Source organism: Engraulis encrasicolus, chromosome 7, assembly GCF_034702125.1.
Source record: "Engraulis encrasicolus isolate BLACKSEA-1 chromosome 7, IST_EnEncr_1.0, whole genome shotgun sequence".
Classification (NCBI taxonomy): domain Eukaryota; kingdom Metazoa; phylum Chordata; class Actinopteri; order Clupeiformes; family Engraulidae; genus Engraulis; species Engraulis encrasicolus.
The window spans coordinates 33029647-33045076 of NC_085863.1; the positions used below are offsets into that span (position 1 = coordinate 33029647).

The 15430-nt window shown below is 44.8% G+C and overlaps 1 pseudogene; it reads right to left on the reverse strand.

The window, feature by feature from the left end:
* Positions 1-4135: 4135 nt before the first annotated feature.
* On the reverse strand, positions 4136-14738 carry LOC134451815 (uncharacterized; annotated as a pseudogene).
* Positions 14739-15430: the final 692 nt, after the last annotated feature.

Consider the following 15430-nt stretch of genomic DNA (forward strand, 5'->3'; position numbering starts at 1 on the left):
GTGGCTGTCGGTCGGAGTGCTTTCCTTTGTCCATCCAGACGCGCATTCTGGTCTACTCTTTGCACTCCGATCTGTTGCCAAATTCAACTTGGCGTGACACGCTCTCCGCCTCGTACAAGTGTATCTACCGGTGCCATCAGCTGTTTGTTGGCTACCCTGTTCATCTACCAAAGCTCCGAGAGCTCTCTCCTTCTGGCTCAGGTAGGCCACCCAAATGACGCCACACGTTCGCTAAAGTTTTGATTTGTTTGACTCGGGTCTAACCGATGATGTATTTTGTTGTAGCGTGGGTTTGAGTTTCCTCTGACTCGTCGGCCTTTATTGTCTTCCTCCTCTCCTCCTCTGCTGTTGTGGAACGTGAGTATACCGCTTCAACTTTTCATCACGTTGTAAAATTGGTACTATAGCCCAGTTACATCGCATTATCCTCTGTATTTGTAGGCGCCTGGGTGTAGCTGCAGACTCCCGGTTCGCTCTGAATTGCTGCTGTTTTGTCCCCCCCTCGATACGTGCTTCGGACTGACGCGTCGCAGTGTCCGGTCATCCGAGGGCTATCACTCCGAAAGCATTCAGCAGCCCAGCATAAGTTACCTTGCGCAGGTGGCGCATGTGGCCGAGTTCAGTGTGTGCGTGAATGTAGTCTGTGTGAGTGAGTGTCCTGTTATGTCGTGGTGAGAGCACGACTCATTTGTTTATTTTGTACATTTTCTTTGAGGGATGTTTCTTTCTTTTGTTTAATTATTTTCTTTTGACTTGAGTTGGGAACTTCAATTTGAATTATTTTGTTTTGTTTTTGTAACTACTGAGTGTGCACGGCTTATAGCCTAAACCAGGGGTCGGGAACCTATGGCTCGCGAGCCACATGTGGCTCTTTTGGGGACTGCATGTGGCTCTCGGACAAACCTGTCATTTGTTTACTCAATAAGCCATGAATAATTTTGTTACGGCACTAAATTAAAAATGGACCTACTGAAATCGAAAAGTTAAGATAATATTCAAAATATAAAGTATGATCGCGCATTTAATCCATCCCAGGTCCGATCAGCTGAGCCAAGCACAGGCCTTCGACGAAGGCTACTGTACAGATATGAAAAACGCGTTTTTTTATTGGACAATGCCGTGCCAGCGCTGGGTCGTGTCGTGTGAGATAACATTCCATCCGTAATGCTTTACCTAAAGTTCAGCTGGCTAACGGTTGTATCCAAAACAAAGAAACTGTTCACGACCGTGCCATTATGATGGCAAATCAAGTGGAGGAAACGCAAGTGAGGGATATAAATGCAGCGCTGTACTTCTCCCTCGATTACAGGAAGAACTTTTGCTGAATCAACTGACGTAAGTCTTTCCCAGTTTAGTGTGATTGCGAGATAACTGGTGCCACAATGCGAAGGCAAACGTAGGGTTGCCATTCGTCCCTTGAAATACGGAATCGCCCTGTAGCCTATTTGGCGGTTAAATCATGCGTTCTGTATTGGGGACGCATGTCGGTAAGGGACGCGCTGTAGCGCATTTTCGCGAATTACTAAAAATAGACATGTCAGCCACATATCAACTGTAAAATGTTAACTATGTCAGCGCGACCAAGATGAGCATCCTGTCTTGAAGTTCTCTCTCCCTCCCTCCTCCCTCCTCATGCACCTTCCCTGTGTCTGTCTGATGGCTAGAATAGAAGCACCTCCGTCATTCTCATTGCTCATTGGCAACTCCGATGCATAAAAGATAGAAACTTAAGGTAATGCATGCGCGTGGCTTCTTAAATGCCCATCAGCACATCTACAAGTAGTTTTAGTTCTTCTTTCGTTAGCTCTCCCTTCTTGTCCCCAATGCAAGCGTTACTTTTATTCCCTTCTGTGCATGACAATTAGCATTAGAAATAATGGGGGAAATGGTAGGCTATGGCTCTCACAAAAAATATATTTTTAAAAATGGGCGTTTATGGCTCTCTCCACCAAAAAGGTTCCCGACCCCTGGCCTAAACCAATGCCCCTGGCCTGATTGTTGTTACTAATTCTCATCAGTCCTGCTCTCGCCTGTAGCAACCTCTTTCTGTGGCGAGTTAGATTTTGCTGGTGGGCCCTGCAATTCAGTATATTTCATTTTGTTTGTCTGTATTTGCTGGGCAAGTGGCAGGCCCTTGATTACCCCCTTATTTACCCTTTTCTTTTCTGTTAACAGGTGCAGGTAATCCCAGAGGGAGGTCCTCTTCCCCCCTGGTGGTGGGTCCGGTCACGTGGTGTGCAGTGAATTGCAGTGCAGTGCAGTGTTACCTGTGTGTGAGTGCAATAATTCACCTTCACTTAGTGTGTGCATGGGCACGAGTGTTTGTGTGTACTTATCCAAGGCCTAGACAGGGGGCTTACGCCCAGTACCGACTGGGGAAACTGCCAGGCGGGATCCGCGGCGCGCAATATCGCGCTGGGGGTGTGGTCACGCATACTCCCATTAGATTCTCCCCGGGGCTAACTGCGCTGCTCAGCCGACTTTCGAGCCTCGCGGCGCGGCCTGTCTCGCAGCTGACACCGGGTAGACCGAGCGAGATAACAAACGGCGAACGGTCGTTTGCACACATTACTCACCCAATATCACAACACAGTGTGTACATGGCTTAAATTTGATTGTGTTTTGGTCCTAGATAACATTTAAGCCCCGTTATATCATTATAGAAGTACAGAAGTAGTCTAATATAAGCTTGTAGCTGCCTGGTTCTGGTAAAATGCTAACGTTAGCTTACCCGGTTAGCTCAAAACATCGAGTGATCAAATGGCAATGTGGGGTAACCTATTTGTGTTACATAAGTTCGTGGTGCATTTTTACATCAATCCGTGGTAGTCGTGACATTTATAAGCATTTAGGGTCTTTATATTAAGCAAAAACGTGATGTTGGAAATCACAGAAATCGCCGCCATGTTTTTCAATTTTTTTGTAACTCCCGCCCTTGCTACCCATACGCCCATCTGATTGGTTATTGGACCATCAAATTTGCATGATATAGAGATCTCGTCTATATCAAACCGCGTCCCGCTGCGATATCGCCCCCCCTCCGCGCTGTCAAGCGGGATATCGCCCCCATTCAAAGTCAATGAGAGCGGAGCGGAATTACTCTGTGTGGGTACGGGCCGTTAGTATAATTCCCCCCCTCTTGGGTGCACCTGCCCTGTATTTGAGAACCCTCCCTTTTTGTACCGTTTTGTGTGAGTGTGAGTGTGTGTGTGCATTGTGGTGGGAAATATTTTAAACTGTCCGGATTTTTATATTTATATGTGAAATTGTTAATAAAGAGATTATTTTGTTACGGAATCCACGTTTCCTCGTTAATGCAACAGAACTTGTGTGGGGGTCAAATCTAAGGTTTTCATACAGTCCCTGGGCTGTAGTTCCCATTCTTATCCCAGGGTGGCGTAGTCTATTTAGTAAGAAAAACTGTGAAATTTAGAGTTTAAAACTCTCCTGTCCTTACCACTTGGTTACAATAAGTATTGTATGGGAGAATGAGTTAATTCGTGTGAGATACCAATCTGTTGGCCATTGTTTCACTCTGCCGGGTTCCAGTCAGGTACATTACCTCCTATTGCCCTTGCAGTGTATTTGACCCCATTCAATGTTTAACATCTGAAAATACATGACCTGCCTAATTGATTCGCTAGATGACTTTTATAAATAGATGTGGTCAATGTGGAAAAAGTGAAATTTCCACAAATAATGTTACTTCTGCAGTCCACATTGCTGTGCATGCTGCTCTGAAACCGGTATCTACAACTGTAAGTGAGGACACAGTTCAACAGAGTGTGATTGTGAGCCAAAGATTGACACTGACTGTTCTGCAGTGCAAGTTACTCCAAAACTGTAACGCATTGCTGGTTACATTACTGTCTTCTCAAAATTATCCCTTACACTGCACTTACTCTTTAAGTTCGATACACTTATTGGAGTCACCTCTTATCACCACATTGTAAGTGTCCTTCACAGAAAATGGGCGGTGAGTCTAATGAAAATGTTTCACTTGAGCTCAATTTGCAGTTTTCAAACAGCTTTATCGAGACAGAAAAATAATGACCAATGGTTACGGTATGTTTCAGTTGTTATATAGACACTTTTGTAGCTTTTTATGTAGTATTATGCATGCCTTCTTGTTGAGTCAATGAGGTACAGCAGGGCATCCTGAAAAGGCTGAAAGTGGTTGAGCACGGGCCGTGCAGATGGCAGACATGTTTGCAAATGCTGCCCCAAACTCTGCCTCTGCCCTCATCTTGGCTTCAGGTGTTCTGAACGGGTCTTCTCCGAAACATGAATCTCTGGTCAGAGAGGAGTTCAGCTCCCGGTCATACCATGCAGCTGCCTCTTGGGGGGATGGCAACAGCTCCTCTGATATTCTGACCTTGCAGCCATTTCCAGCCAAGTAATTTGGCACACCCCTTCCTGTACAAAAACAATGAGGTAAAGCTATCAAGTCTTAAATGTCTTAACACCAACTTGTTTATATCGCATAGCACTGTATTGAATGAGCGTTCCATGCTCCCACTACCCTCTCAATGCCTTTGCGGCTGACTTGGCATAGAAGTACCGATGCGCAGAACTTCACTGCGCTGTCCTCCATGTTGAGAAGCTCCTTGTCTTGCAGGTCCACAACAGCCGCCTTCAAAGGGTAGTTAACTCTGTTGTTCACTTCCACCCATATTCTTTCAATTCTGTGGTTCTAAAGCAGAAAAATAATCCTAAGTTTCAAAAACTTCATTGATTACAACTCATCTGTGAAATCATTTTAGTCATCTCTGCCTGGACACACCAAGATGTATGAAATGTGTGAAATGTGCTTTGTAAGCTTACTTCAGTGGATTTCGTCTGCATATGGGCGCCTGTCCTTATTGTGTCTGTACGCCTGGAGGTTCTCCTGCATGAACAGAGTCAGGTAGAACTCTCTGCCATGATCCTGGTCCCAAAGGCCATCATTCGGGACTGCAGACCTTGAACAAATTAGGGTACAAAAATATATATATATTTTTTTTCATTTGTGTTTATCCCAATGTTATAGATACAGTGGATGGGTAGATAGATAGGTGGTATTTTCTAAAATCTAAACCAAATTCTTCAAAGGTTGGAGCTTTGTGGCTGACACGTGTTCCAGGATCCAAAAGAAGTTAAGTCTTCCACCGAAGTCACGTTTTGTATTTTTATTTTAAAACACCAAAAACAACATAAACGAATAAAAATGACAATAGACAAGATGGCATGACAACACGGTCAGAAAACTGTGAGGCACCGACCTTCCTCTAGCCATGTCAATCTAAGAATGGCTACTGTTCTGGGCACCTTGCACACAATTCCAAAGTCATTAAGGCCCAAGTAACCTGCTGTAATTATTTTAAATCCACATTTTAACCATGTACATATGTCAAAGGTCTGACAGTGTGTGAAAAAAAATACTGGTCAATATTACTGAGTAGAACAACAGAACTGATTGCCCCCTGCACTTTCAAGACTATGTGGTCAATATTTCTCCCCCGCTTCCATACTGCAGCATCATCAGCGAAAAGTGAAAGACCAATGCCATCCTCAACCTTCTTGAAAACATCGTTAATCATAATGGAGAAGAGCAGGGGACATATCACACTCCCTTGGGGAGTCCCATTCTCCACTGGGTAATAACCAGACAAGGCCGCTCCTATCCTAACCTGAATAAATCTGTCAAATAAGAAACCTTTAATCCAATTAAAAGCACGCCCTGATATACCAAGCTCACTTAACTTAATCATCAAGCCCTCTTTCCGAACCAAATCGTACGCCTTCTCTACATCAAGGAATACGGCTAAAACAGACTCTTTATTTGCTTGAACTTTTCGAACATCCGTCTCCAAACACACAACCGGGTCCATAGTTCCCCTCCCCTTTCTAAAACCACTTTGATGAATTGACATGCTACCTTTACTTTCTACATGATACATTAATCTATCAGCAATCATTCTCTCCATTACCTTCCCCATATGTGATGTAAGGGCGATGGGCCTATAATTGCTCGGGTTTGACGGGTCCTTACCTGGTTTCCTTATAGGGACAATAATGCCGTGTCCAGACCAAGAGCGAACTGCGCTACCAGGTAGCTGTGGTAGCACAAGAAGCTTCGCTCCTGAATTCGCCTCGGTAGCGCAGTTCGCTCGTGACGTCACATTTGGAATGTTCAGTTTTTAAAGCCCCCCCCCCGAAAAAGAACAAAGAAGGAAAAGATCGACAGGGATTTTTTAATTACACATTGTTATGAAAACATAGGTTTACGCCATGCTACAAATTATGTATAAATACAGGAGGTGCAAACGAAGAGTTGGAAAAGGGGGAAAAAAATCTGAATAAAAAAACGAAAAATAGGCATAGGCCTAAATTCAAAATAAAAACACGTAATTGCCATGAGAAAAGTATGCGTGGTTTACTACTGTGCATTTGACACGGCAATTGAAGCAGTGTCTGGATTGAAAGTCTATTGGGACATTGGCCTAAAGCCAGGGTGCGATTTGTCAAAAAACCAGAGGGGGGGGGAGACGTTTTTTTTTTTCATGAAACGTGACGTCACAAAATGAAGTTAACGCGACTAACAGCTCAATATTGGATGATATCAAATTAATAACACTTAATTCAGTCAAAAACAACGTGGCAGTGTATTTTTCCCCCAACACGGACACAGACACTAAGACAATGCGTCTTCATTGAGAGGTTTTTTTTTGCGCCTAATGCAGTTGGACATCTCTTGCGCAAAAAAATGTTACACTGAAATCGCGAAGGGGGAATTCTGTAGCCTACATTTCGTGTGCCAAAGACACTTCAGTCACTGACAATCCTAAGCGGTCTAACAAACCCCGAGGAAAGTGATCAGGACAACTCTCGCAACATCTGCCTACTGTCGGCGCGTCTTTTTGCATAGCCACTCAAGAACAGTCGGGAGTTGGAAGCAAAGTAGCCTATTTCAAACCAAATGTCTTAAACATTTCCTTTGTTAGCTCCCCCACTGACGCTGCGCAATGCAATGCAATGCGCCCCTTTTGCGCGCCTGTTTGTAGGCATTAGCCAAGTAGTTGGGTTGGTTGTTTCCTATTTGATGGGCCATCAAAAAAGGACTAACTGCTGCTTTGGCGTTTCATTTTCGCAGGTCGTTTGCATTAGCGATATGTTACTAATTCCCGTACAGAACGCAACTTTCTTGCACATGTGCTGTTGAGTCCGGAACCTCGTAAACATCAAAGCTTCCACCACGTCGGGCAATTTTGAAAGTGAGTGCAATGTAGACTGCAGAAAAGGGTCACAAGTTGCCTGTCATGTCAACATTTTTGTTAGGTTATTTTGATAGGCCTATTTGCAAGGATATTTTTCCAGCAAAGGTAAAAACCAGAAGGGGGGATAATCCCCCCCATCCCCCCCGGCAAATCGCACCCTGCCTAAAGCAATGGGCAAATAACCACGAAAAAAGTAACCAGTTAAAATGTTTTGTTGCAATCCCGCTGACAATTGTACAGCCTTCACATTGGCTCTTGACGTTGTGTCCGGAACAAATGAGATGCTCTCCCGCTATAAAAGCGTTCCATAAATTTAGTCGCTACCCCATTAATCACCATTCTCAACATGGAAGACCAGGAAACCGTTTGTATCATCGGACTGCTGTATTTAGTGCAGCATCTTCAGAGCACTCGACCGAGGAGGAGGATGTGGGTACATGACATCCTGCAGGCTCGTGAGGAGTTGGGCGAGGGCTACCGGCTTGTGCAGGAGCTGCGGCTGGACGGGGCGAGATTCCAGAGGGCCTTCAGACTGACCGTGGAGCAGTTTGACAGCTTGCTGTCAAAGTTCGGGCCGCTGATCACCATGCAGCGGACCAACTACCGGAAACCGATACCCCCGGATCAGCGCCTGTACCTGTGTCTGCGGTACTTGGCAACCGGAGACTCCTACCAGAGCATCGCCAACAGCTACCGTGTGGGGAAGAGCACGGTGGCCATGATTGTCAACCAGGTGAACCGGGCGATCTGGGATGCCCTCGTCGCCGAGTACATGCCTACCCCGACGGCCGAAGACTGGAAGAACATCGCGGAGGGGTTCCGGCGTCGGTGGGACTTTCCCAACTGCGTCGGCTCGATAGACGGCAAGCATGTGGTGATGAAGGCCCCGGAGAAATCCGGTTCTTTGTTTTTTAACCACAAGGGCACCTACTCCGTTGTCCTGATGGCTGTGGTGGACCACAAGTATCACTTCAGAGTGGTGGACGTGGGGTCCTATGGGAGGACCAGTGATGGTGGGGTGCTGTCTAACTCCAAGTTTGGAAAAAAGTTGCAGAAGGGACAGCTGGACCTACCCGGGGATGCGCCGCTGCCGGGAGCCGCGCACCTGGGACCACAGCCGCATGCGTTCGTGGGTGATGAGGCGTTCCCGCTGCGCCGCAACCTCATGAGACCATACCCGGGTCACCAGACTGGCAGCCGCAGAACCTTCAACTTCAGGCTGTCCCATGCGAGGTGGGAAGTGGAAAACACGTTCGGCATCTTGACGGCCCAGTGGCGTGTTTATAAACACGTCATCGAGCTCAACGCGGAGAATGTGGATGCGCTCGTCAAAGCGACTTGTGTGCTGCACAATTACCTGCGACGCGACGCCCCTCACAACCCGGCTCTGATGACGGCTGCCACGGATCCAGACGGGGATGCACCTTTGGGCCTCCAGCCCATTTCCAGGGTTGGCAGTAACAACGCCACTCGTGAGGCCATTCGAGTGAGAGAGACCTTCACCTCTTACTTCACCAATGAGGGAGCGGTCACCTGGCAGCCTTAACACCGGGCACCACAACGGCACTTTTAAGTGCCAAACAAAGGCTCTTTTCAGAGCCACCTAAATGCATTGAAGGCATATTCCATGACACTAGTAATTATCAAAATACTTTAGAGTCTTTCAGTAGGGCCTAGGTAGGCTACGGGTTTACGGTTTGGCTGTAGATAAAATTTGTTCGTAGTGCAACATTTGTAGCCTCACGTCAAGTCCACACATAGATTCTATGGTAAGTCTAAAAAAATGTGTTTAACCTTTTTCCATTCGAGAAGCCACTTAGGATTTTATACATCCAAAGGCTACTATGAACACAAAACAAAAATGACCCCTGTACTTTAGGCCTAATATTAGGCAGCCACTTTCACTGCTCCTCTGAGCAGTTAAGTTTAATTGTATAGACCTACTGCAAATCAGGCATTTTGGTCAACCTGTACACATTTACTTACAGATGTTTGTGCATAGGTCAAAAAATTACTGCGCAACTGAGTTGTGCACATTCATGGCTTCATGGTGCTGTGTGGGAAAATTGTCCAGGTTAGTGTGCAGAAGTGTTTTGCTAATGCATTAGGGCCTACAGCACACTGGCCACTGACAACGCTCCCCCCCCTCATCCCCACCACCATATCTGCGACTGAACATTCCACCTGCACTACTACATCTGTGACTGAACTTTCAACCTGCACTAACTCAAAACATACACATGCACACACACACACACACACACAGACACACAAGCACACTGCACTTTCTGCACAAAACCCAAACATACACACACTGACACACAACTCATACTCACACACATACACAGGTACACACACACAGACGCACACCGCACTTTCTACCTGCACTAAACACACACACACACACACACACACACACACACGCACACAAAACAATACAAACACACACACATACTGCTGCTGGTGTATTAATAAAACCTTTTTTAATTATTTTGTTTTGTCGTGGTTTCCAATCGATGTGACAATCACCAGACCATGTGATTATGGGATAAAAATAGAGATAAGTTAGAAGACAATTCAATCAATAGGCAAATACACCAGCATAGATTGTTGATGGAGACTTTATTAACTCGACTCAGGTTAGGGACATTGTACAAACAAGTTCAACGTACAAGTTTCCAATGCAATACATCTTAGACTTGAAACATTTCAGCAAGACAACAAGTTTCTGCAAAACCAAAGTTTTCCCAAAGGCTAAGTTTTTCTCAGAGACTAAGTTTTCTCAGAAACTAAGTTTTCCTCAGAGACTGAGTTTTTTCTCCGAGACTAAGTTTTTCTCGGAGCCTAAGTCTTTTCCATAAACTAAGTCCCATAAACCAAAGTCGAGAATTACTTACTGCAAAAGCCAGACAGCAAACCGCGAAGTTGATCAACTGAGGAGATGCTTCAGGTGGTCTCTGGGACTCCGTTGGCAAAAATCCTGTCGAGCTCTGGGCTCGTCGTCTTTTATGCTCCCAGGTGTGGGGCATCTTGTACACCTGACCAATCCCTGTCCTTTGTCCACCTGGATTGACCACCTCTCGGCCAATCAAATATCAGATGACGTTATGATATGTCGGGGAAATTTTATAATCGTGGATTTATTGACGGGAGTTTTCCAAAAAGAATAACTTTTAAGGTTTTTTTTGGGTTTTTAATTAATTCTGAACAGTGACATCATGTGCTTTCCAGAGGCGATTCTAGGTTCAGATGGGGCCCCAAGCGAAAGTGCAAAAGAATGAACTTCTGCACCAAAATCACCACTACTGTAGTATAGTATAGGCTGCTATCCATTGTCTAGGAGCTCAGGGGTCCCAATCGACTGTTGGTCTTGGTATCTAGCTGGTGGCTAGATACGCCTCTGGTGCTTAAATCATTTTCTTCATTAAAACTGGGAGCTGGTATCAGACCTGTCACCTAGGCTTCGTTATCTATAACTTATGTCCAGATCTAACGAAGTTGCAATATGTACATTGTGTTTCGATCCTACATGCAGGGACGTTACTGGGCCTGGGACAAAGCAATTTGAAAGGGCCTCTGATCCAATGTATACTGTGTATTGAGGACCCAATTATGGGCCTCCTCTGTCGGCGTCCCTGCCTACATGGACAAGGAAACTCCCGTTTTGTTCTTTTGGAATCACGGGCATACAGGTGCACTCAAGCAAGGCACACAGTAAATTCCGCAATACCCATTCAACACCCAGAGAGCAGGCCTGGATTTAAACGAACTCTATAAGTGTTGAACTAACGCTGCAACACCCACTGTGCAGTTTCGGTTTAGCAACATCTGCTGCTAGCTGAATCTTCTGGGTCGTCGCGCCCCTTGGTCTCTTACAATGGGGAACTTCCCAGCAACGGCCTAGCTTCACGTAGACTTTCAGTCAGCCACATTATATGTATGTGGAGAGGGATTCTCTATTAGTATATGGTCATATCTAAGGATAACCACCTTTATCTTTTTTCATAACTAGAGTTTTAATAAGAACTAATTTAACGCCTACCTAATGTACTAATTAATATGTTTTTCTTCTCCTCACTTTAAGGCATGGGCATGTAAGCTAAGGCACACACACACACACACACAGGCCCACATACAAGCCTCCTCGTACAGGCAGTGCTGTACACCTGCATTTGGCAGACTGCCCATCATTGTCTCTGTCAAGCGTGGCTGCTCTTACTAACACACATACACACACTCTGGTTTTCTGAGTCTCTGTTCAACATAAGAGAGTTAAGATATTTAAAGTAAGAACTGAAACATGCAGATATAATAGAAATAAAAGTATATAAACGTAATAATAGTAATATAAATATAATGCAAGTAGTATAATATACGGTTCGTTTTTATTATCCTTTAGGTGCAAGCACAAACTAATCTGTCACTCTATATACCAGATTTCCTCCACATTATCTTCAAATGCTACTATTACTATGTCAGAACGCTATAAAGGACTTTTAGAAAAAGCACAACAAAATACCTCCTCTTAATGTATGTTCTCTACAAGTCTTCTGTTGTCCAGTCTTGCACTTTAAATGTCTGTATGAGCAATGTCTACGGCCATACTGTCTATGTCCATGTATGAGTACTGTCTATGTCTATACTGTCTATGTCCTTACCTAGATTAGTCTATGTCTGCATGGGAGAGCAAGAAACGCAATTTCAAATTCTTTGTATGACCAGTGCATGTAAAGAAATTGACAATAAACTTGACTTGACTTGACTTGAATTTCATTGAGCCACTCCAATTGGCCACTTACAGTGTTTTCCTCTACACCAAGGATGTCAAACACAGGCCCGGGTCCTAGTCTGGCATTTCAAATACAGTTGGCCCATGAGTGGCATAACAAGAGTTGAATCACATTTGGTGTGTCACATGCTCTATAGCAGTGGTTCTTTAACCTTTTTTTTCCTTTTCTTAAAACACCCCCTTACCTGTGTTGAGGACAAGCCGTGCACCCCCAACCTTAACTTTTGCACGAGTATGCGAGTATAAGTGATTGATTACAATGACTCTTCCTAGTTGAGACATTAATCAATACTTATATGACTTTAAATGGTGACCAAAACATGTTTTGATTTGGCCTAATTATAATGTTTGCAAGCAGAATTTTGGTCCCAGCCTCAACACAAACAAAACACCACGCTCCCCCTGGAATCTCTGGTGCACCCCCAGGGGATGCCCGCTCCCCAGGTTAAGAACCACTGCTCTATAGGCTACTGTGAAAATATGAGGGCAATCACCATGAACCAGTGTAACCAGTGTAACGATAATATAGAGTATGACATACTATACAACAGAGTATATATGTAGGGTATAACTACAATCAAGACTGTAAATTAACTCTAAATTAACACCTGCCAACCAGGCAAAGACTGAATATTTCATTTTGGCTGATAGAAAATACCAACTCACTTCTTTGACTCATTAGTGAGTGTGTGTTTGGCTATAAGATTAACATCATCTGTCCATTTTGGCTGGTGATCAAAACAGTCAATTTAAAGCCCTGACTACAATAACATGTTAGCAGATTGAATGTTGTGTAACTGGATGTGTAGGTCATCACATAAGAACAAGAGTTATTTCCAAGTTCATTTTTTTTAAATTATTATTATTATTGAAAAAAAAACAAGGCAAATGAGGCACGCACTCAGTGTACTGTGGTCCCTCCCAAGCACCTTCGTTCTGCTTGGCCTCATACACCAAACGGTGAAACTGAAACTTGAGGTCCTGTCTGGTCCTCACAGACAGGGTGCGGAACTCCTCAAGAAGGGATTTTAAAAAATAGCTGTCCGCATCGTCCTCAACTGGAGGTGCGGGAGGTGGATGAGCAGGCCTACTAGCAATGGCCTCCATAATCTGCAGCATCCTCTCCCCCACCTCCCCCACCTCTTCTGGCTCCTGCTCTGGCCGCTGCCTCTTCCTCTGGCCCTGCCCTGGTCGCTGCTGCCCTTGCTGCTCCTGCCTTTGCCCTGGTCGCTGCTGCCCTTGCTGCTCCTGCGATCCCTGCCCCTGCATTTGCCCTGGTCGCTGCTGCTGCTGAGGCTCCTGTGACCCCTGCTCCTGCGTGCCAGGCCCCTGCTCCCCTTGTCTGGCGCCATTCTCTTCCTCCTCCTCCTCACTATCCCCTCCCATGTTGGAGGACGTATTGCGGTCCTCCATGAAAGGCACGACAAACACCATAAGTGGCATGAATCTCCACTTTCTGATCACCCCGCCCTCAGCTCCGCTCCTCCTCCTGTCCCTCTCCTTCTTCCTCTCCTTTCTCAGTGTGTCTCTCAACCCCTTCCATTTCTTCTTACACTCCTCAGCTACCAAACAGATACAAACAAACAAAACATGTATGTAAAAATGTAGGTCTACAAAATGCAAATGCACACACACACTTCATAAAACAATCATTCCAGGAGGTAACACGGGGGTGGGGAAGGGGGGCTTGAATAGCCAGGATTTCTTCCTATGAAGTATGTTTACAACCACCTGCTGGAGGAACTTAGTTGAAACTATCAGGACTACCAAAACGCAGTTTCCTACTCATCGTACATTATGACTACTCATTTATAATTTTCTACCAACATGTTAGACCGTAGGCGATTTTGCTTAATAGCAGATAGACCACAGTAACAAGACACAATGTACCCGTGCGTGTTCTAACATTAAAACAAATTGTTTGTCTAAAACAAACAAACAAACAAACAAACTAAACAAACGATCGCAAATTAACTGCACATTGGATATTTGCTTTCAAGAAATGAGAGTGCATTGACAAAGAACGCACATTGTGGATAGACAAAAGCAGGCGGCAAAAACTGCGTGGCGCGAAATTGTAAAATCCTTTAATATCGCAATAACAAACTCACCACTCCACTCCCCCACCACCTCACTAACTTTCATCCAGGCGTCCTGTTTCTTGTGGTTATCCCTATACGCAAAACATGTCGGGTCATACAACAACGGGTAACCGGACACCGCAGCTATTAATTTTTCAGTGGCCATTGTTGTTTAGAGTAGGAACTAGGAACGAAAGTTTACACGTATGTTTCCGCCGACCCCCGGACCCTACAATCTGTGGATTTTCATTGGTTTTCGCCAGACCGCGTCATAGCTCATTAGCATAGGATAAGATGGTTTTTAAACCTTGAAATATGCTCTGGTCGCTCAAGAAGCTTCGCTACTGGCGAATTCGCTTTGGTAGCGCTGGTCGCGTGCCCTCCATAGAGAAATAATGACTTCCGTCGCTTCGTTTGCTCTTGGTCTGGACACGGCATAACTGCCTCTTTCCAGCTTTTGGCCAAAAACCCCAGTTCTATATAGATTAAAGTTTGTTTTGTGTAATCATATTTACATGAAATTAAAACAATTAATGTATTACCTGTTGTTCAAGGGGGTTGCCCTCACCATCTTGGTCTTCCCTAACCAGCAGCCACAGGGATTTTGGGCAATGCTCCTCTCCCAGTGAGATAAAGTATGTCTTCAGGGCTACCCAGTTGTCATGCAGCCGCTGTACAGCTGGCCACAAGCTGAGCCATCGGGTCGGTACATGTCTGAGGAGAGACATGTACTCTTTCTCAACAAAAACGTGTACAGACTTCAGTTCTTCCACTCGCTTTGCCGATGTGGAGAAGTGGCTGAACATCTTAGTGACGACACTTTCCATGTCCACAGTCATCCTATCACCTGCATGTTTTGCACTGTTGTGCACAATGTGAGCCAGACAGTTTGCCTTCATAATGTCCTGGTTTTTCTCTTTTAATTTCTGGAATACAGAGTTGTGCCTCCCATAGTTGAGACTCACATTGTCAGCAGAATATGCTGAGACCTGGTCAAGCCCCTGTCCGCTGTTTTGCAACTTGGTTAAAGATGTCAGCTGATGTTTCATCACTGTCTTCATAAAAGTCCAATACCTTAGACTGCACACCCAGCTCTGGTGTCCAGTATTTGTTTATTTGTTGGATCCCCATTAGCTGTGGCAATGCCACAGCTATTCTTCCTGGGGTCCTTTTCTTCAATAAAATCAGTTCATAGTGTTAAAAATTACATCTGAAGATCATACAAAAAACAATACAATGACATATTACAATAGGTTATAAGCAAAATACATCCAAACTACACAATGTAATACAGCCTGCTAATA